Source organism: Calonectris borealis, chromosome 13 (genome assembly GCF_964195595.1).
Source record: "Calonectris borealis chromosome 13, bCalBor7.hap1.2, whole genome shotgun sequence".
Classification (NCBI taxonomy): Eukaryota; Metazoa; Chordata; class Aves; order Procellariiformes; family Procellariidae; genus Calonectris; species Calonectris borealis.
Window position 1 is genome coordinate 9,607,746 of NC_134324.1, and position 22,359 is coordinate 9,630,104.

At 49.8% G+C, this 22,359-nt stretch overlaps 1 protein-coding gene across 14 annotated transcripts in view; it reads left to right on the plus strand.

The window, feature by feature from the left end:
* Positions 1–545: 545 nt before the first annotated feature.
* The window catches only part of MBNL3 (muscleblind like splicing regulator 3), a 98,961-nt gene continuing 77,147 nt past the window's right edge, over positions 546–22,359 (plus strand). For 10 of the 14 annotated variants that reach the window (XR_012675549.1, XR_012675551.1, XR_012675548.1 and 7 more), the window contains exon 1: positions 1,723–1,933. The gene's annotated coding sequence lies outside the window, so the exon portion shown is untranslated. Of the gene's footprint in view, positions 635–750; positions 873–1,722; positions 1,934–22,359 lie in introns of those variants that run through there. The other 4 variants (XM_075162063.1, XM_075162061.1, XM_075162062.1 and 1 more) reach the window with 4 other exon arrangements.

Sequence of the window (22,359 nt, forward strand, 5' to 3'; positions counted from 1 at the left end):
GGAGGTATGATGGTGGCTTTGGGGACAGTGGGGACACAGCGAGGAGGTATGATGGTGGCTTTGGGGACAGTGGGGATGCAGCCCCTCAGCAGGTGGCTGTGGTGGTGGCTTTGGAGACAGCGTGGACACGGCAGGCAAGGGTGCGGCGGTGGCTTTGGGATCCTGCAGGGAGGAAGAGGTGCGGGTGCGGGGCCCGGCTCCCCCTCCGGTGCGCCGGACTGTGCCGATGCCACGCCGGCGCGGGCGGCCGCGGCAACCCCGCAGCTGCGGGAGCAGCTGTCCGGGAGCCCCGAGGGGCAACACCGATCAGCAGATCCTCCCGCGGGGCCCGGGAGCGCCGCTGCTCGGGTGGGCCGCCGCCCGTCCCGCACCGGCGGCGGGTGCGCGGGGCCCGGCAGGGCGGGCGGGCGCCGGGTCGGGCCGGGCCTGCTCGGCGCGGCCGGCCGGTTGCCATGGCAGCAGCCAGGCGGCGCGGCGGCGCGCGCGGCCGGCGGGGCGCGGCGCGGCGCGGCCCCGGAGCGTACCATGTGCGCCCGGCGGCGGGAGGCGGCGGAGGGGCCACGACGGCGGCGGCTGCTGCTGCCCTGCTAGCTCCGCCACGGCGGGCCCGGCGACCAGGAGCCGCTGCGTCAATGTAACGGCGGCGGCGGGGCGGAGGGGAGGGGGGGGGGCGCCGCTGAGTGGCATTTCCACGCCGCGCGTGGCCGCCAGCCGCGGGGAAGGAGGGGGGGGCGGAGGGCGGGCGGGAGGCGTTAAAATGGCGGCGCGCAGCCGGCCCCCGCGCTAAACCGGCCCCCGTGGCTCGCCCCGTGCCGCCGCGCGTGGCACGGTGCGGCCGCCCGCTGCCTGCTAGCGCCGCCGCCGCCGCTGAGGTAAGGCCGGGCCCGGCCGCGGGGGGCCGGCTGCCCCCCGCCCAGCCGCGGGGCGCCCGGGGACGGGTCTGGCGCGCTCCGGGGAGGGGCGGGGGGGGCTCGTCCCGCGGCCGGGGCTCGGCGGCCGCGGGCGGTTGTCCGGGGAGCGGCGGCGGGCTGGCCCGGGGGTGCCGGCGCGGCTCCTTGGCGGCGCATCGCTCCTTTGTCTGCTGGCGGCGGGCTGGCCGGCCGGCCGCGGCCCCGCTCCGCCGGCTGCCGGAGCGTCTGCGGAGGGTGGCCGGCGCGTCGCGGTGCATTGCTAGGGTGTCGTTTCGTTCTTAAAAAAAACCCCAACAGCCCTAAAAAATCCCGCAGCAAAACTAGTTTTTGTAGCCGAAAGTGTTCCAGGCGCTGTCTTACCCATGAATGCCTCGTAGCGTAGCGAAATGGACTCAACTCAGGCAGGGCTGAAGTGGACTTTTACTTCTGAAAAAGGAGCACAAACTATCCGGAGGACTCCCCTACCTCCCCTACCGCTACAGCGATGAGAGAGGGGCCTGAGGGGAGGGGGGATTTTTTTTTTTGGTTGTGGGGTTTTTTCTTTTTTTTTGGACTCTTATGAAGACATGCGCATTTGTTCATTCTTGCCACCGCACTGGAGTCTGCCTAGAAACAAAGAACACAGCCTGGCGAAGTTGATGCTGGCTCGGAAAGTGTCTGGCTTTTTTTTTTTTTTTTGTGCCTCATTTACTTGTGGCACAGTTAAAAGCCTCGAGATATTTGCTTGAATTATTTCCATGTGCCTGCTGATGGAAACCTGCCCCCCCCTTCCACCCTTGCCCCCCTCGACCCTACCAGGCCAGGTCTACGCATTTCGGAAAGTGCAGCCATGATAGATAGAGCAACTTCTCCCATTTTCACCCAGCCCCGTGGTATGACAGTTCGCAGTAGGTGTGCCTTCCGACGGGGAGCCACCCCCTTGCTGAATCATCGTGGAGCGATGGCCGGACAGCTCGTCCGCTCAGGGAACAAAATATTCCCCTGTCGAGCATGAGGCGGTGGCGAGGCGAGGCGAGACGCAAGTAAGAGACCTGTTAGCATTCGGCTCAGGCGCGGGCGAACGGTTGCAGGGAGAAAACCTTTCCCTTTCGTGGCAGCGGGAGCTGCGGATGCGGTTTTGAGCTCAAAGGCAAGACGTGCGGTGCTGTAAGGAACGTCCCTGCCTTTGAGGTAATGAAACTCCGAGGGCCTGATCCTGCAGTTTTTGCTTCTCTCCTTTCTTGCACGGATAGGCTCCGTGCGAGATCAACACCTGGCTCAGGGAGCGACGTGCGAATTCGTGGTATTGTGCAGCAGCGGTTACGAGCAGTAATCCTGTAACTCATCTGCACAGACAAGTGTGTGAGCAGTAGTGTCGTGTCTGTGCTATTTACCTAAAACTAGTTTGTTCTGCACTGGTGAAAGTCGTTATCTTTGTTACCGCAAGGAGATGACGACTTCACCTTTGGGGGGCTTGGGGTACGCATGTGTCAGATGCTGAAGTGTTGCTAGGTATCCCTGCCTTTATTCAAAGGATGCCAAAAAGTATAGGAATGAGAGGTGGGGTGAGCAATTTTGAGCTGGGGTGCATCAGGCAAGAGTAAATTGCAGCAGTTGTTGGACATGTAATGTCATCCTGTAATTAGAGCGAGGTAATAGTCTATACCATGTTGAAACTATCGAGTGTCTGAGTTGGAGCAGTCTGAATTAAGCTAGTTCTTCTGGGATTACGCAGAAGCAGAAGTAATGCAGTTAAAGTTTCCATAGAGCAGCTTCCATGGGGTTGCAGAGATGTTTTCCCCCTATGGGTCCTCCTTGCGGGTATTTTGCTTTTAAGGTAGCACGTGGAGGCTGCAATGGTGCTGCTCTCCAGGTTGGAGAAATGCCTTACGTGGCACAGTCCTTCTCCTTGGAGCTTTATTTACAAACGAAGGTCCAAATCATGCATCTCAGCCCTGGGGTGGGGGGGGAACTCCTGAAGGAAGGACTTAGGCGTTCAGCTTTGTACAGAACTGAAGGATTTAAAGGACTCTGTAATTTGGTCTTAAAACTTCCCTGCCCCCGCTGCTCTCTATACCCCAGAAAAGATGTGTGTTAGCAAGTGGTCTGGTGGAGAGCCCGGAGGCTGTGGTCTTTCCAACGCTCCTGCCAGTGGGGCAGGATCCTCGCAAGGCTCTCGAGCTGCTCTGGTTTGCTGTAGGGTTGTACTAGTGCGGGGCCGTGGCGGTACAGTCATGCACAGGCAAACCTGGGAGGCTGTGCAGAGTTACGGTGTGTGGGCACCAGCCCTTCTCACGGATGCTGATTTCCCTTGGTGTGTGCGTGTGTATATATATAGACATGGTACATATTTAAATGAAGTCATTTTAAAGTAGTGATGGCCCAGAAAAGTTTGAGAGCTATTTCAGTGTTTGAGTGTTTCTCTTTGAAAGACAATGGGCTGTGCAGAAGCTTCTAGGTATTATGGGATGCGCTTACAGCAGGAGAAGGTGCAGTCTGCTCTCGGGCACAGTCAGTCTTCCCAGAAGCGGCTGAGTTTTATGTACGCGCCTGGTTCACCCTGTACACAGCTGTATGTCTGTCGTGGGTCTGGTGCTATCTTCCAGGTGGTTTGGGATATACCAGCAGGGGCCCAAAGCAGACCTGGTGGTCAGTGAGGAAATTAGCCCCTCGGTGCTATAACCTCTGTGCTGCTCAGCCTCCTGCAGCATCTGGCCAGGTCAGGAGAAGTCAGGGTGCCACATCCTTCCCACTGCTGTGGAGGAGTGAGGGATCCCCATGGAGAAGGAGGGAGCAGATCTGGGGCTGCCATTCCTCCCTCCCAGTGCTGGCCCACGTGCTGCAGGAAGGTTGCTGACAAGCAGGGATGCTGGGCAGTTGTCCATCTAAGGTCTTGGGGTGTCACATCCACATGGAGGATTTTCTAGTGGTTTCTGTGCCCAGTTCCACTTCACGAGCAGCGGTGGCCTGCTCTGCCTCTTCCTTCTCTGTTGGGGAATGGCTGGCATGAGGTTTAGTTGTTATTCTTAGATTTTTACAGACCTAGAAGTTTTCTCCTGGGCTTACCTCGTCTTAGCAAGATGAATACATGGAATTTAGAGTTTTGCACTTGTGCTGCCGCTAGAAGTGAGGTTTTGAGAGGCTGTTCTGCACATTTAAGGGAATCTCAAAGTGGGACTTAAAAACTTGTGACTGCAAAGCAGGGGGGAGGTTGGCTTTTGCAGTATAGCTCACAAATCAATTTTGAAGCTGGTGGAAAAAGTGGTCCTGCTTCCAGCCCTTTGCTCCAGTCTCTTCACCATCCTTGTGGATTAACAATAACCTTGCAGGATAACAAGAAAGAAAGCGATGCTCATTTTAGCCATCACTGCTTCCTTGGTTCGCTTCTCCATCTGGCCACAGAAACAATTGTGTTGGCGCAAGGACCTGGGGTGCACAGACAGGACAGGATGAGGCTGGGCTGCTGCTTTTTTTGCAGCACTGGCTTATTCCAAGTTAAACTGATGGAAAAACTGCATTGCTAGTGTCTTGCAAATGTATCTTTCTTCATGCACAAGTCAAACCATGGCTTTCCTAGTCACCAGTGCCCGCAGCTTAGTCAGGAGCCTGAAAGCAAATGAAGATTTTCTTTGTGGCTAATGCAGGCACAAAGGTGATGATGATGAATCTGCAGTCAGGATTTGGTGACTGATGCCTGCAGCAGGACACCCCTGCCGTGCCGGTGGTGAGAGCTTGGCTTTGGCAGTGGAGCAAACCATTGTGTGACTCAGACGTGTTGGGAAAGAGTATGCAGCCTTCATAGGAGCAGGCTTTTCTGACCATGAACATACTAGAAGTCACGTGTGGAAACTAAAATGAGTACTAGAAACACGAGGCTGCTCATTGAGAGGGAGGCTGTGCACTGAAAAGCAGCGTTTGCTTAGATCTCTGTTTCCAAAGGTAGTCATAGGAGCTGTGGCTCTCTTGCTGTGCTCTGAAAACAGAGCGCAAATGTCCAACCAAAGAACTGCCACCGCAGACATGGCGCCCCACATTTGGATTACCCCGGTCCAGCCTCTGAAAATTTTCTAGCAGGAAAAATGTGAGAAAAATCTTCTGCAACATGATAAAAATACTTAGTTGGGGAGTGATCGCAGCCTGGAAGCTGGGGGGGAGAGGATGTCTTTATTGAACAGTGTGTGTTTACTCTTAAAATCCCTTAAAAGCTCTGAAGCTCAAGTTTGCTTGATTTGCTGTGTTTGCCATATGTAATATTTCAGTGAGAAGTTTCAGTTCAGTGTGGATAAGTTGATGCAGGAGTTGTTCCCTTTTAGGTGACAAGGAACCAGTTACTCATGTGTAATGCACTGGTTTGCTTGTTAGACTCTTTTGTGAGTTTCTTTTTAATCGGTGTGTTCCAGACCTCTGGGCAGCACATGCATCCTTCTCTAGGGCAATGCTCAGGTCCTAATTTGTCATATGATTTAAGCACAGACTTGTCTCTCTTGCTGAAGTGCAGTCTTTAAGCCAGAGCATTTATAATAACAAAACATTTTGTAGTTCTCTGTTCACCTTTAATGCAGCATCACAAATACCCCAGACTTTGTATGCGTGTCTGCTCTTGGAACAGAGTTCCTCATTGTGCCCCCTAAGTATAGAAATGGTATAAATTGATCCTTTTAGTTTGTTTTCTCTAGGTTCCCATGTGTGTGCAAATTGCTGCTCTGGGATGGATGGTTTGCCTGAATTTGTGCTTGCAGTTGGGCACCTCTTGCCTGCTAAGCTGTGGCAGTACATGGTGTTCTTTTACAAGGTGTGTATCCTCCCCTTTTTCCATGCCATCTTCCAGGAAGCATTGTCTACCCGGAGTGATGTTATCTTCCCCCATTTTAAAAGGTGTCAGCAGATATTTATTTTTTCCCTTCTCCCATCCCGATGCTAAGTACCCACCATGGGAATGAGTCGTCCTGTATTACTCACATGGAGCAAATCTGTGGCTTGGCCTCCAAATTACATGGCCCTGCTCCGTGACGGTGAGGTCCTCTGGAGCCCAAGTAAAGGTGCCAGCATCTCTTCGTCTGTTTTGGGGTTTTTTTTTTTTTGTTTTGTTTTGTTTTTATAAAACACAAAGGCAGATAGTGAGCTGAAAAACGGGTGGCCTTCAGAGCTGGGTATTTTATGTCTGAGGGCTTCTGAATGCATAAAATCAGAGAGAATGTGTCTGTGTAATCCGATCTGCTCTTGAAAGCCTTGCGGAGGGCTGCATGCTGCAGACATAAGCTGTGTCAATAAGAACTCTATTCACCCTCAGAAAACAGCCTCGTGATCGGGTTTGACTGGCAGGCTTCCTAAGGGAGGGCCTTTTTTTGAGAAAGCTCCGATTTTTTGGCGGCACTTCTGACTGCCTTTTTGGACTCCCACTTACTGTTCTTTCCTTGGCGTGATAAACTTGGATTTTTTTTTTTTGCTGGGAGGTTGCTGGGGCAGAGGGAGGACTTCATGCAGCACGGTAACGGTGCTGCGGGCGGAGTTTCCTTCCTCGCAGTGCAACCCCTCTGCCAAAGCAGCATTTAGGAGCACGAAGGTGATGGATTTAAAATAATATGAGGTAGGACTGGAGGTTGCTGCGTGAAAGAGCGTACTCATGGGCATGCGCAGGGTACTTTCTTGTAGCACAATGGCACAGAATGCCTCCTTGTAAAAGTCTTGGATGGTAATGCACAAAATGTGTGGTTGTGCACGTTTATGTGCGTTTTCCCCTCACTTCTGCAGATGTCTGTATTACCCAGAAGTGTTGTTGGTTGAAATTCTGCTTTCGGTAATGCTGGCATAAATCTGCTGTGAAGGCAGTGTTGTACTAATGGCTGTAATTTGCTGGTTGCTATTATTTAAAAAAAAAATTCACGCGAGTCAAAAATCTTATTCTGCTTTAAGAAGTATTCAACACCTGGCGTGTAATCTTTTAAAATCTTGTAGGAAAAAATCTGCTTGAGCTAGTAAAAATGATAAGATTTTCTGAAAGCAGAGTTTTAATCAAAGTACCAGGTTCTGAGCTGCTGTTAGTGTATAGCGTTTGTGTAAATGGCATTTCTGTTGCATTACATGTGCGATATTCAATGTTTGCTCTGCTAAGGTCTTAAAGCCATTCTCTTTGGCATTGGCTTAGCAGTTTTAACGAAAGAGATGCCGGACTGTCAGTTTTGCATGTTTCTTTTTTCTTGCAGGTCCCTTGGTCTGTCTGTCACTTTTTTTTAAAGCTCCATCTCCTTACTCAAGTGATGATTTGAAGATTAGCTTATCTGTATGTCTTTCTGGGTTATTCCTGAAGCTGCAAATGAAAGCTTGAAAATATAATTAGGATGTAATACGCACAAGCTCAAAAAAAAAAAAAAACAAACCAAAACCTTGACAAAAAATAAAGTAATGCAAAGCTATTATTTAAAAGAAATGCAATTATGTTCTGAGCCAATTGAGGCTTGACTTAATTTCTTAGGGATTGCTGATGATGATGCAGTAAAACCAAAATTAACTCCTGAAATATGCCTGTCCTGAGTCAGGAATTTGGCTGGTGAAAATCAAGAGAGCCACCAAAAGAAGGGGAATCCCCTCAGGGGAGCCTGGCCCTGTGTGGTTTGCAAATGGGTGCAGCATTTGGGGTGATTCCTGCAATCCCTGTTTCCCTGGCTCTCCCCAGCCGATTCCCCTTCGATAAAGGCCTGATCTTGCCTGCGAGAGCTTTCGTAACAAACTCTGACTGGTTTAGGTGGGATTGGCCCCTGGGCAAACGGCGTGCAGACCCGGGCGGCCGCGGACGGGGCGAGCGTGGGCAGGAAACGTTGGTTTCTCTGCCGCTGCTGCTGCTCGTAACACGGGGAGGCCGCAGCTGGGTAATTTGTTTCTACTTCCTGTTCCCAATCTGTTTGGGTCAAAAGTAGCGGTGTTTTTCCATATTAAGATGTTTGGCTTCATTCTGCAAGCCAGCAATAAATTTCACACCGTGCACAACGTGTTTCTTATATTTCAGAGACTCTTTATTGCTGCTTTTGACTTTTAATTTGGATGGTGAAACCTTTATTAGTACCTTTTTTGTTGCATAGACCTGCTTTTCAAGGAAAACAAAGCTTTTTGGGTTTTTTTTTTTCTTTCTTTCTTTCTTTCTTTTTTGGAAAGAGCCTTTGAAATAGCTCGCAGGTCTGTTGCTGCGCAGAGGGAGGGAGCCGGCAGGTCTGGCTGCCGTGGCGGGCTCCTCGGCAGGCTCCCGGGGAGACAGGGGCACCTCAGCCCGCTTCTGCGCTCCTTGCTCACGAGGGGGTAATGCTGCTGCCGTTAATCGAGATGCTGGGACTTAATTCGTTGATGTTTGTGAAGCGTTTGGTGATCTTTCGGTGGAAGGTCCTGGGACCGTGGGGCGGGGGGGGCGGTGGCTGTGCTGCTCAGGGCTGTGATGCCAGGAGGGACGCGTGTGGGTTGATGGACCGGTCGTTAAAGCGGTCCTAAAGGCTGGAATGGCGAGCTGCCAAACGTCTCTGGCTCGCTGATGGGGAAACCTGCCCTGTAAAGGAAAACCGGCTCCTGCAAAAGAGCATCGCCTGCTCTGAGCCATGGCTGGCTGCCAGGCTGCTGCTGGGAGTTGTTCTCCAGAGCGCTGGGTTAGTCCACGGCGTGCAAAGTGTTACCACAGGCCATGAGATACAAAACTGATGGAGAAGAGAGGGTTGGGTCCTTCCCTGGCTGGGCTGGGCAGCAAAGGGCATTGGGTTTCTCTCCCCAAAATCTGGTTAAAACTCTTCATCAGTGCTGTTCACTCTTCTTCATCAAGCTGCTTGGTTGTAGGATCTCCTACCCTGTCTACAGCCAGCAAGTCAGGATGGATAGATCTTTTTATAGCCATACCAGGTATCAGTGGGATCCTTTTAAATACAGTCTGAATGTTTTTAAATAAATGGTGATGAGCAGTGCTGGCCCAGGGGGGCTTGTGTGGCATCTTCAGATACATTTCAGTAAGGTTATTTTTGAGGCAGAAAAAAGAAACAGTAGCACGGAGCCATCAATAGGATTACAGGTGGTCTATCCTCCTTTCTCTGAAGCCTCCAGCTGCTGGTGTTGTATCTGACCGAGGAAGCCAGGGCGCAGAGGTATCTTGTGAAGTGCCTCCACGCCCTCGGACAGACTGCCCAGGTTTTGGCACTGGTGTCTCCACCTTGCCTTTGCTGCGCTTGACTCCCAGATCCACAACTGAATGTCTCCGTCTTAGGTCCTTGGCTTTTCTCCAGACCAAGTCCACCACCCGTGAATTCGGCTTGACTTAATTAACTCAGTGAAGCACTTGGTGCGACAACCCTGTTGCCCTTCGTTGAGCATAGCCTTGGTAACGAGCTAACGTCGGCTGTGCCCCGAGCGCCCAGGCGTGGTCTGGCTAATGCAGCAGCACCTTTCACACGGTGCTGGAGGAAGCTACGCTACAGGTCATGTAAATGAGGCCGACCAGAGTGGGCTGCTCCTGCAGGAGGAACAGCAAACCTCTTCCCTCCTGCATATCTGCAGTGAGGTGACACCTCCCCTGCTGCTTCTGGACGCAGCCAGCCCCCACCACCTTGCTCAGAAGTGCAGGCAGGTTGTCCCCGCTCCTCTCCTGCCCGCTCTGCACGCCCCCTTGGACCAGTCTGCCCAGGGCGGCTGGCTTGGGTGGCTCCCACCCAGGACTGACCACCTTCACTATGATCTTCAGGGTCTCCAGAGCAGTCAGTTGAACAGCTGTGATCCACATTTCTTCTGAGACTGAGGAGATGAGTAGGGCATGCAGGGCGGATTCTGCATGAGGTTATATTGGCCTTGCTGAAGGGAGAGACCTGCTGGGTTGGGGATTTTCCAGCACCGGTGACTGTGTTGTAATATGACGCATTCAGTAGCTGATGCTCGGATACCAAGGTTGCAATGAGGATGCTGCTGCTGAAAGGCAGATTCATTCTGTGTCCTATGTTAGGTGGAAGGTTATCCTTCTGACAAGACCCTATTCGTAAGGTACAGGGAAGTTTCTGGTGTGTCTAACAACAGATTTATTTATTTTCTGTACAGTGCCACCATCTTGTTCCTCTGGGGATACCAGGATTTGTAAATTCAGCCCAGCTGTAGAGTGTGTCCTAGATGCCCATAGTTGGGCGATTACACCATTTTGCATACCAGCTTACATGAGAAACAGTTTCTCCCCCAGGTCTTGGAGCATCTCCACCTGCTCAGCCAACACGGGGGGTGCAGTACCTGGCGACTTCTGGGGGGGAAGAGCGTTTGGTTGCACAATGCACAACCCCTGTCATAGGGTCCGCACCCAGTTCTTCCCGTGTGTTTCTAATGTATATGACTTTGAGTGCACATAAGGAGAGAAGCAAACTTGTGGGGAACGTGTGTATTTGGGGGAATTGTGGAAGCCTCTTGAGAGGCGGGCATTGCTGAGGCAGAGCCATTGGCTGCTCAAGCTCCCAGGCTGTGCCGAGTGCCCTCGGCCTCCACAGGTGCCACGAGAAGCCGAGCCTGCCATTTCATGCCCTTCAAACAGGTTTTGGCACGGAAAGGTGCACTCTCTTTCCTCCCTGCTGCTGTCTTCATTCCTCTGCCTTGTGCTCAGTCTCATGAATGCTTGTCCTGCAGGGCAGGAACAAGACCTGGGCCCCATGGGAGGGCAGAGCTGCCCCAGCCGATGCAACCTGTACTTGGGTCAGCTGGAAATAGTGGTGAAAGCAGAGCTGCAGGATGCCCAGGCTTGCAGGGGAGCGTCTGCACGGGGGGGGCTCAGCCGGTCACTGACGGCCATTTGCAAGGTGCTGTTTTTTTTTTAATTCAATAAAGTGCTAACTATTATAGTTATGTACTGATTAAGACTAATGCTTAATACAGCCATTGCATAAGGCTGTGAGCTAAGGCAGGTGCCTTGTACCAGCAGTGACTCCCTTTTTGAACAAAAGGACTGGGCGGTTGAGATGGACTGATCCTGTGCTACGGTAGTTCACCGCAAACTACATTTCAAATAACTGCCCACCGATTCCTGCTCTGGAGGCTTGGGGATGTGTTGGCTTGCCCTCCTGCTGTGGGGACCAGGAGAGCAAACAGGGAGGGCCACAGCCCAGCCAAGCACTCCAGATTTGGGGCTGACAGGCAGGGATTTGCAGTTTATTTGCTGCGGAGTTCCCTTTCTTTCAGTAAAATGTAGATGCAAACACCTGTGAGAAGCTTTTAGCGCGAACATTCGTGATGTTCAGCAGCAAACACGTGGCTGGTGATTTGCTTGACTGAAGGCTTTCTTTTAAGCATCCTTGGATATTTGTTTGGCAATAGAACATTTGGGGAGAGGAATCCTACAGCTGAACTGGAACTTTTAAGTTTCAAAAGGAGTTTTTCCTCCTGAAAGTAAATCTGTGCCTGACTTTGCTCCTGTTACTGTGCTCCATCTTCAGTTTGCTGGTGCTGGCTTTAAAACCATTAAATTCCTAGAGGGGTAGCGCGGAGCAGTGTCTTCAGTTTGAGTCCAAATGTTAGCGAGGAGCAATTCAAATTCAGAATCGAGTTTTGGTCACCAGCAACAGATGCTTTTTTTGGTCCCCTTTGCCTGTGATGTGGGCTGGTGCTGTGGTGTGGCCAGGCTGGAGAGCGCTGTCGGCTCCCTCTCCTACGGAGAGCCCTGCGCTGAGCGGCACCCGCTCCTTCTGCAGGACTAACGCTGCTGCGGGAGTGAGACTTTCCCCTTGCCTGTTGATAGGTAAAAAAGCCATTAGGACAGCTGAACTTGTTTGCAGAGTTATGCAGCAATTACCTAAAAAAAACCTGGAAGATAGGATGCTTGTTAAATTAACATTACAAATGCCTTTTTTTTTTTAAGACGCCTAGTACAACAAAACTGCCAAGGGGCAGAAGTCCATTATGGTGATTGTAGTCCAAAAATAACATCCTTGTGATAGGCAGAAAGTGAAGCTGACTACAAATGGGAGCGATACTGGGAGGAAGGTAAAAAACTTAATATTCTGAATGATAGAAGAATGAATTTAAATTCATTTAATGTCAGTAATCTTTGTATTATTAGCCATAATCTGCTTCTGAGAAGCATACAGGCTTGACTTTTTTTTTTCCTCCTTGCCATAGAACTGCATTAATAAGAACAGAGTGTTTCTCCTGACCTCTGTCTTTAGACTATGAGCTCCCAAGAGCACAAATTTTTCTTCTGTATTTTTGAACAGCATCTGCAGGTAGTGAAAGCTGCCACAAATAAATAGCAATGCTGGGAGCATGTTACTGCAGTCCCAGATCACTTAGCAAGGGTCTAATCCTGCGTGATGCTTACAGGAGGGTGGAACTAGGGCTACAGTCTGATATTGGGTGCATGGGTGTTTTTAGGATGGTCTTAAACCTGTACGTTGCCAAAGTGGTTCTCAGCAGGGTGATCTTGGGAGGAAGCTTGCTGAGCTGGGAGAGCAGGAGGGGGGTGCAGGCTGCTGTATTTTGGATGTACATCTTTCTGGGGGGTGTACTGGAGGGGAGATTCAAATGCAACAGTATTGATGTACTTGATGCGGTATTGTTAGCTGGATTGTGGAGACAAAGAGGTGAGACGGGCCTTAGGATTGTTGTTTTGAGCCTTTAATGTGGGGAGAGAGTGCCGTGGCACAGCGGCAGCATCCAGCTCCTTTGGGTGGGAGGTTATCACGATCGACTTCGTGCATCTCCCTGTGCTGAGAGAGCTGCTGCAAGCGAGTTTGCTTAGCTTTCTGCAAGAATGTGATGTTGCTCATCCTGGAGAGTCAGGCAACAGAAACGAGAGAGAGAGAATTAAAATGTGAGATCTGCTTGCTCATGACCTGAATCCCCTAATCACAGTCTCGCGTAAGTGGAGGTCTTAGGCTGGGTTGAGTAGAGGGCATCTCCACACAAGAAAATGTACATCCGCCCTCCGCCTCCCAGAATTAGAGCTTACTGGTGATGAAATATAGTTGTAAGGGCCTTAAATCTTGCCTTAAACCGGACCCGCTGTGTGACATTGCTTCCCCTGCGGCAGGCATGTGGTAGGCGCCTCGGTGAAGATAGGTGTGTGTTAGCTGAGCTCCCCGGTCCCAGGAAACCTCCTCTGGGTGCCAGAAGCGCATCCCGGTGAGTCCATGCCCTCTGGAACTGGTCCTTAATTTGATGGACTTGGATTAGAGCCTTAGTTGTATTTAATTTAAGCTTTGTGCTGCTACTTTCTGTTCTTTAATCTGGGAGGTAACGTTGTGGCGGTTCATGCAGCAGTGTGGCCGCTTTCACCGAGCCTGTAATTTGCTGTTGACTGTGGATGTTTTTTGTGGGGTACCCTGCTAAAGCCAAGCCAGTGGTAATCCCATGCTTTCAGCTTCGTGTTCGGTTTGTTCCAGGTTGTAAGACTACAGCCAGCGATGTAAGGCTAGCTGTTTTGTCAAGTAGGTGACTAAACTGAAAAATCAATTTGAAAAAAAAAAAAAAAGGAATTTATTCCACTTTGGGTGGCTTCAGCAAAAAAACCTGAAAAAATTGTCATCCTGTTTTTGGCATGGAGGTCAAGGGAAGAGCTTTTTTTGGTGGAAAGATACATAGTTTGTTTATTTATTAGATGAGAGGTAGAGATGTTTCAGCTGAGGGGTGGAAGAAAAAAGAAAAGAAAAACAGGAGGGAAGAAGCCCAATGCTCCTTACCTTTTGTAGAGAAATGCTTCAGTTTTTCTTTTGAAGCAGTCTGGAAATTCAGGTTAGTCACTGTAAAACTGAATAAATAATTTCTCTGAAAAGCACTGCCTCACTTGCAATCATAGCAGATAGAAAGGCAGATTAAAATATTTCATAAAAGGACTTTAAAAGCACCTTTGGCTCCAATCTGTGGTAGTGTAAACTGAGGGAGCATCTCTGATTTTTCTGTTACCTGAGGATCTGGCTTTTATCTCGTTTTTAATCTCTTTTCCGCTCCCTCCCCTCCTCCTCCTGCGATATGAAAGGTGTGTCTGTATGGAGGATTTCTTGCAGCACACATTCAAGGACTGTTTCGGAGCTCAGAGAATTTGATCCGGAGGCTCCTCCTAGCCTCGGTGGGGTTTTGTTTTTACAGCTCCTGTGAACCAGGAGAGTATTGGTTCAGCATCATGTCAGATACAGATAATTGGGATTTTGAACATCCCCCACAAACACTTAAAGAAAACACTGTGCAAATGTCTTTGAGAGCCAAGAAACACCTGTGTTGTTGCCTAAAGGTTGAATCCACAGCTAGCTGCCTTCTTGGAATAAGCTGATAGCAGATTAGTTGCTAATATCTCATTCATGGGTTGATATTTCCACTGCTGCTATTGATATGTGACCGGGGTCGAGGTTTTTGGGTTACAAGGTGGAGTGCACGAGCCAGATCCTGCTCAGTCTTGATACCCCGTTTATATGATGTGTTTGGGCAAGACAGGACAAGCTGTTGTCCATCCACCTCCAGTCTGTGACTCCTGCGTGTTGGCCAGCAAGGAACGTGCCAAGTGTGACATACTGGAAGAGCTGTAAGCTAGCTCGTACTTCGACTGTACCATTGCAGCAAGTTGCTGGGCTCTGCCTGGTAAAGTACTGTTGGTGGGTGACATGGCAGCTGGTTGAAGTCCTTCATCTTCAGTTAGCGTCCTGTATTGATGTTCTGTGATCCTGCTGAAGGATTGTCCTGGTTTCAGCTGGCATAGTGTAAGCACTACTTAGCAACAACTAAAACATCAGTGTGTTATCAACATTATTCTCATACTAAATCCAAGACATAGCACTATGCCAGCTACGAGGCAGAAAATTAACTCTATCCCAGCCGAAACCAGGACAAGGGTGAATAAGTACTCAAGGCCAGGTTGGATGGGGCTTTGAGCAACCTGGTCTCGTGGAAGGCATGGCAGGGGGTTTTTTAAGGTCCCTTCCAACCCAAACTATTCTATTCTATCCTATTCTAGCCTTTAGATGAAGCTGGATGTATCAGATGCGGTTATGGTTTCGGTGCGAGGCCAGGGCTGCATCTGAGAAAACTTCGGGGACTGTTGATTGAAGGTTCGTGTCCTGTTGGGTGAGCTTTAGAGTAGGGGTTTACCTTGCAGATTATAAAGCGTGTTTCGCGTTTGCTTCTTCGCTCTTGAACGTATGTGTGTTTTTGAAGAACATGCAGTTCTGAGGGAGCTTCCCATCAATAATCGTTAGTGTTTGTGCAGTGTGATCAAAGGAGTCTCCTGGCTCTGCAGGCCGAAGGGGAGACTGAGTGTAGACAGGCCCACGTTTGAGTCCCTGTGTGTTCACTGTGCCCTCAAGGTAAAGGATTAGGCTTGCAGAAGAGGAACAAGGTCAGGTCTAGACCAAGAAGTAGACTCTGGAATCCAGCCAAGAGTGTAAGTAAGGTTTTTCCTGTAACAGCATCCTAGATGTGGCAGTTGTGTTGACTTAGTCGAAATGAGGCTGACATCTGTAGGTCAGGCCTGATTAAAAGGGAAGGAGGGTGGAGAATAGCTCTGTGGAGTAAAGAGGATTTAAAGATAATGGCGGGGGGAGATGTGTGGCCCTTACTTGCAGAATTTGGTTTGGCCTTGGGAATCTTACCCTGCCTGGGAGCAGGGAGAACCTGGTCCCTGGGTTCTTCGTTACGCCCCAGAGCACTGTGGCTGGTGCTCTTTTCTTCCCCAGTTCATGGACGTCTTCTGACCGATCCCTTCCCTCCGCGTCTGACTTTTTGGACAGAAGTCTGACTTAAGCTTCTGCTGTTCAAGGGAAGCCTCCCACACAAGCCTTTTGGCTTGCTGTAAAACGCTACCGTGAAGACAACACCCACCCCTCGCTTTGTTGTGTTACAGGGTTAAGTGTCCAGGTCTTTTGCTTGGTGCAGATGAAGGGTGCTGTATTGCTGAGCCGTGCTGTGTTGCTGAGCGTTATGTGCCGGAGGCTGCTTCAGAAAAAGTTTCTTTGCTCCTTTTGACCTCTGTTGCATCTTCCTGCCCACCTTCAGTTGGGGTGGCTGAGGATGCTGGAGACTCTCTCTTTGCTGAGAGAGGAAGAAAGAGGAGGATGATGGCACTTCAGAAGCAATAACCCCTCTGCTTGAGTAGAGTGGCATATTGTGTCCAAAATTGTGGTTCACAATCACTAGCTGCTGCTGAACTTGCACATTGAGCGCATTGCTCTCAGAAGTGCTTTGACACCAAGGATCCTCATCGTTTGGGATGGGTGACCTGAGGCACAGAGGGGTGAGGTGACGCTGCAAACAGTAGTATGAAGGAGCACGCCGCCGCCAGAGTCAGGAATGCGATTTATCTGTATTTCTTGTAGGAGACCTTCAGGGACTGGTCTGCTGTTCTGATTTTTCCATGATGATTCCTTTCAGTGGAAAAATGGCTTATTTGATTAGATGAAAACTTCTGTGGTAAAAATCTGAAAGGAAAAGGGTGCTTGGCTTCTCCCTGAAGCAGGAGTTTTAGTTTCTAAATGAAAAACTTTCTTAGCGAGATAAAAACAGAATTACTTTATGGGGAAAGTACTCGCTTCCCTGCCGGCTCTGCTGGGTGGCCTTCAGCCGTGAGGAAGTGGGGAAATTACCCTCAGCTCCCTTGGACCACGACCAGCCCTGGTGGTTTTCCAGTGAAGTAACTAGAGTTACACCAGGACTGCGCTTTGGCCCTCTAAATTTAAGGGATATATGAATCCGTAGGAAAATTTAATTTTAAATCCTGCCAGGGACAGCTTCCCTCCCTTTGGACCCGCAGCCTGCACGGCACCGCATCATGAAGCGCGCACTGTGTTGCGTGGCGAGGTTCTTCCCATTCAGGTGCTCAGTCCAGCTAAGCAGCACTGGTAACTGTGATGACCGCTCACGTGAATCCATTAATAACTTTTGTTCCCAGGGGAGTAACAACATAAGCACTTGTGCCCTTGCATAGAGTTCTGGGCCTCCCTGTCAGGAGACTGGCAATTATTTGATGATTTTGTAGAAAATAAATTATCTCGGCTCTCATTGTAGTCCCTAAATTCATTTTCAGCCGTGACAAGAGCCAGGGTTTAAGCCCGGGTCCCCAAAAGTAAAATGCAGTTAATTAGCCCACTCCATCACGTAGCCGTTCTCAGTTAACAAAGGCCGGACAGTTCTTGCTCACAAGCGGTGCTAACCTTCGAGCTGCAGGTATGGCAGCGTGCGCTTGCTCAGAGCCTGAAGTCCTTGTTTGCATTGCACTGCCCTGTTCAGCAGCGCTTCTTACCCCCTCTGCGCAGCCCCACTGTAATGCTGCCTGTCTCCAGTTGAGAGACTTCTGGCACCAGTATGTTTTAAGCTTGAATGATGGTTTGTGCTACGTCAGTGGCTGTGGGGTCCTACCAAGATCAGAGTCTGCTGCAGAATAAAGGGGGAGAGGGTTTCTACCCTGAGGAGCTTGTAGCCCTCAGGGCAAATACTCATTAGTGACATTAGCATTATTAACTGTAACTTGTGAATGGGGTTCAAGCAATGTCAGAGGAGCAAAGTGAGACAGCCGAAACAGCTTGATTTCTGGGCTGGAAGAAGGATGTGTGAGCCCTCATCTGGAGTCCTGGCTTGCTGTTCCCACCAGACCAGATCTCCTGGCTGGCTGGAAGCTTGTGTCTTGCATCAGACACTGATAAGCAAGAACTCTGCACTGAATGCTGCTGTGGTGGATCAGGTGTGGTGAGGTGTAGCTTGAAATAAACCAGCAAGAAAGAACTGCTGTCACTGGGGGACTCTGCTGCACTGCTCCTGGGAGATCAGGGGAGGTGTTGAACATTTTTGCTTGCCATCTCTCCATTGATTTGGGTTTAGAGGCTGGAGCAAGGCAGCATGCTTCCTGAGCAGCGTGATTCCTGAGCAGGGCAGGCTGTTGTGAAGTTTTCCTACCTGGCCACTGACCTCAGGTAGGTCACTTAACTCTGTTCTTCTGCAAAGGGACTGCTTGGATTAAAGTTTCTTGACGTTCGAGTCCTTTGCAGTATCATGATGTCATACAGTTTCAAAATACTATTTTTCTTCCTTGTGCAAATACCCAAATTTGACCATTGCCCCTGCAATGTCATAGGATTTAGTAAACTGGGGAGAAGGACAGTCCTGAGTCTAGCTATAACCATTGGCTGTATTCTGTAAGAATGTATCTGCAGTTTAAAAAGCATAGGGCCTTATTTTCAGACCCTGTCTATTTAGATCCAGGCTGTTCAGCACTTGGCTGCTTCCTGAAATCTGCACTTGCTGGTATTGTAATCCAGAGCTTGTGTGTGCAGGCAGTGCCATTTGGTTGAATGCAATCCTTGCACAAAAAATCATCTGTATGTAGATACTAGAATGTGAACAGTGATGGCTGTGTGAGTGGATGGCGGGTCAAGACCCCCTGAAAATAGAAACATATTGATGTTGTTAGCAAAAGCTGTGGAGCATGTTTTCCTTGAAAATTGTTATTCAATATTGTCCTTGGTGTCTTTTGAATTAAACATACTGTAAGAGTCGGTTTGCTGGAATTTTGACTGTTCTGGAGGATTGGATATTGTGTAGTCATTATCAACAGCCGGAGAAGGTAGCATGACCTACTGGACAGACAGCAAGATGCATAGGCACTAGCAGCAAGGAAATCTAAGACAAGAGAATGCATGGAAAAAATATGTACAAGGTAAAACTTGAGCAGCCAGCCCTTATGCAGCAAATAAAGCAAGGTCTTGCTGACCTTGGCAGCTGTACAGGGCAGCCTTTGCATAAGAATGACTTGTGCTTAATATACTAGAGAAATTATTCAGGGACAAATACTCCTGTTTTCTGCGGCACTGGGGACGCTATCTTCTTCCATCTCCAGTTGCAATACAGAAACACAAATGCATTGCAGACAAGGTAAGAGGAGCACCCGATTCCCCTCAAGCACTTCCAATTCTGCTTCCCATGGCCTGGAGAAGGAAATCTGGTACTGTTCTCCTGGCGAAGCTGGACCCTTCCAGTGCCTTATAGCAGCCACCTTTGAGAGCTGGCAGTGGCTGGATATAAAGGCAGCGTGATGGGTGTCTTCCTTGAAAGTGTCTTCCATGCAGTTTGTGTCTGCTAGTAAGATTTCTGCTAAGCTCAGGGATCAGAGAAGTGCTTTGCTCTCCATGTTGTGCTGTGGTGAGGCAAGCAGAGGGACCTAGACCTGCAGGCTGGTTAAATGCCAGGAGATACTGAGCCGGTAAAGCTTTGCTTTCCCTGACAGACCCGTCAGCATTTCCCGTGCCCCAGCGCTTGCGTGTAGCTCTTGGACAGGCCAAGCCCAGCTCACCCGCTGCTCAGCGTGGGCAGGAGTTACGATGGAGCCTATACACGGTGGCTCCCCGCATCAGAGCCCGGTCCCCCTCCAGCCGAGATGGAGGTGGGACAGATGGATGGTGAGCTGGCTGGAGTCTCCGCTCCCCATGTCCTGGGGCCAGGCCAGTCCCCGTGCCACCACCGGGGCCAGGTCTGCGCCTGCGCATCTCTGCCGGTGGTGTTGCTTACTAAACCTTGCTACTTATTCAGTACCGCTGTTTTTCATGGGTTTTTCTTTCTCTTCCTCTCCCACTGGAGAGATCAGCCCTGTAAACATCGTGTTCAAGAGCAAAGCTATCTTGAGAGTTTTGGCAGAGCAAGGTCTCCAAGGTCTCTCTATCGGGAGAGGGCCAGAGACTGTGTTTGTTGATATTGATCATGGGAAATGTAATTAATACGGGTAGAAAGTGTTAAACGTTAAATTAAAATGAGAGATTTAAAAGCAGTCGATAGATCAATTCTGAGGCTGGGATGAAATGCTCAGACTTTCAAACAATAATCAGATTTCCGATAAAATCTCCACTGCGTGTAATTAAAGGGGTTGAAATATTAAATCAGGTGTTAAGGGAGTGATATTTAGACGATGTTGAAAGAACAAAGATCCAGACAAAAAGAGCCCTCCTGTCTGCAGGCAGAGTTCCCGGCCGGGCAGAAATGGTGTGGAGCTTGGGGGATGTACTGAACTAGCGACTAAAACCACAAAAAGAGGAGAATGATGGGAAAACTGGTAAAATCCATGCTGCAGTGCTGAACATCTGCCTGGATGGAGGCGAGACCATTTGGACCTGATAGCTCCCTTGTATTCTGATAGCACTTCTAAGACCTTAGTCCATCCACGTGCACAGACATCTACACCCAAGGTCCTCTTGTGGGTGAGTCAGCCTTCCAAAGGAGTGAGGACAGCATGTTAAAACCCACCCCAGCAGGAAGTACTGGCATACAAAAGACTTCCCAAGAGTTAAAAATACTAATTACCAACTGCGATCATGTTTCAGTGATATCCCAGCTGGTCAATAAGAGCAAAGGCATGCAATTGATGTTTTGTTAAGAGGTAGAGTAGCAATTAAGGAGAGGGGTAAAGTTAGGCTCAGTGCTACTGCCAGTGGGATATATGGGGTGTTCTAGGGCACATGGCATTTCCAGGACATTTCTTTGAAGTTCCTGGTTTTCCCTTGCCCTATAATCCATAAAGAAATAAGCAGAAAAGGCTCCAGTTAAACTCCCTAGTTTAACTGGCCTATGAGTAATGGTACCAAACAAGTTCTGCTTTAGGGGCAGCATCAGGCTTTGCTCTTCCAGTCAGCTTAATTTTCTGATGCTGCGAGCTGTGCAGGAGGCTGTAGGAAGCATCCATTCCCCGAATATGTATCTTTGCTCTCATCCCTAAAGGGATAATTCAGAATATGGGACAGACATAGTACTTACTGCGGGCACTGCACCTGTCAAGGTAATATTACCATGGGATGGAGGATAAAAAACACTTCTCTTCTAGATAAGATGAATAAACTGGCTCATTAGCTCTGGGCACTTATTTGCTAACCTTGTCCTGTACCTGTGATGTGATTATCCGTGAAGAGGTAGCTGTAAGGCTCTCCAGAGCCTTGAAAGACGTGTGTTTTAAGAGTATGTTCTCATTTTGTTTTATAATCCCGGTGGCAGCCTCTGCTGTGTAGTTCCTGAGGTTTAAATGCTGATTAGGTTAATGGATTGTAATGTAACTCCACCCAGTTGGTCATCAGTCCCTTGAAAATGCCTTGTGATTGTGATCATTATTGCTTAATTGCAAGCCCTGCCTTACCCATAGATTGAGCCAGGCTCGAGCTTACCTTGCTCCTTGGAGGGCGAAGAGCGGGCGGGGAGGTGTCCACAGAGGAGCACTCTCTTGGAGATTTTATATAAAGGTCTCTAAAATTTCCACCGTAGCGTAGCTGGGCAGAGGTAACCTGATCTTTGGAAAAGTGCCTTTGTGCTGCAGCCTACAGAAGAGCTGCTTTATTAACAAAGCCTGAATGCGGGTTAGTTAAATTGTAGCCCGTGTATTCAAGGTCACTGTTAATTTTTTTAATTGCAAGCTTTCTCCCAAGTCTGGGATTGCAAATGAGACTTGCTGCATCGAGCTCCCAGAAAGCGTTGGAAATTGTGGCATTTCATCCTGTGATTACTCTGTGTCACCCTGACCCTCCCCTTTATCTAAGAGGAAAATAAGCTTTGTAAACTGCTGTGCATAGATTTTAACTTCATCGCTGATACTAGAAGTCCCTAAAAGGATGTGTCTCTGGGAAGAGAGCGGTGCTCAGACTGCAGCATATCATAAAACCAACCGGGGGGAAGGCAGGGAGATAAGGGCGTCATTGTGGCCAAGGACTCCAAAGGAGATCTTCCTCCTTCACGTGAGGCATGGTGGAGCTGCGGAGGTCCTTGCCAAAGGGTGTTGTGGGTGCATGAAGCTTGCACAAGTGCTGGGGAGACTGAGCAAGTACTACGCGAGGAGTTGGTTGGGAAATAGTGCGCAGGCAAACCACAGCAGGCTCAGGAAGTTCTCCGGCTTAGACATAGTGGTTTGCTGGAGAGCATCGGGGTGGGAGATCGTGCATGTCTGCCTTGCTGTTACTCTTGGGCATCTGTGGGTGCTGCTGGCTCCTTGTCTCCAGCTGGGCTTCAGGTGGAAGGAGGGTTGTTCCTCCACTCTCCTGCTGCCTGGGGGGCTTGCCCTCTCTGCCCGCACCTGCCTGTGGAGGACAGCAGAGGAAGGCCTCACAGGCAATGTACCACTCTGAAACATCGTGTTTGAGGACTTGCATGCTGGGGGGCAAGTCCAGCCTCCCGTGACTGCCTGTCAAGGCGCATTTTCTTGCCCTCCCTGAACCATTCTGGTTCTGGTTCCAGTCTGCTGGGTTGTTCCCATCTACGTCTTCAGCACAAGTAGGAGACCTGCAGCTCTGGGCAGCACAGGAGGGGTGAAAGGGTGCTTTGCACCTTGTCCTGCACGCTTTCCCCCTACTTAGCCTTCCCTTACTCCTTTCCCAGAGAGAGTATCAAGGAGCAGAGCAGAGATGCTAGCCTCTGGTCTTGTTGGATGCCTTGATGCTCCCTAAACTATACCCCCACCAGATATTCCCCTGGGTTAACTCTGTCCTTGCAGATTTTAAGGTGAAGCTCCTTGCAGTCTCATTCCTGGTGGGCAAAG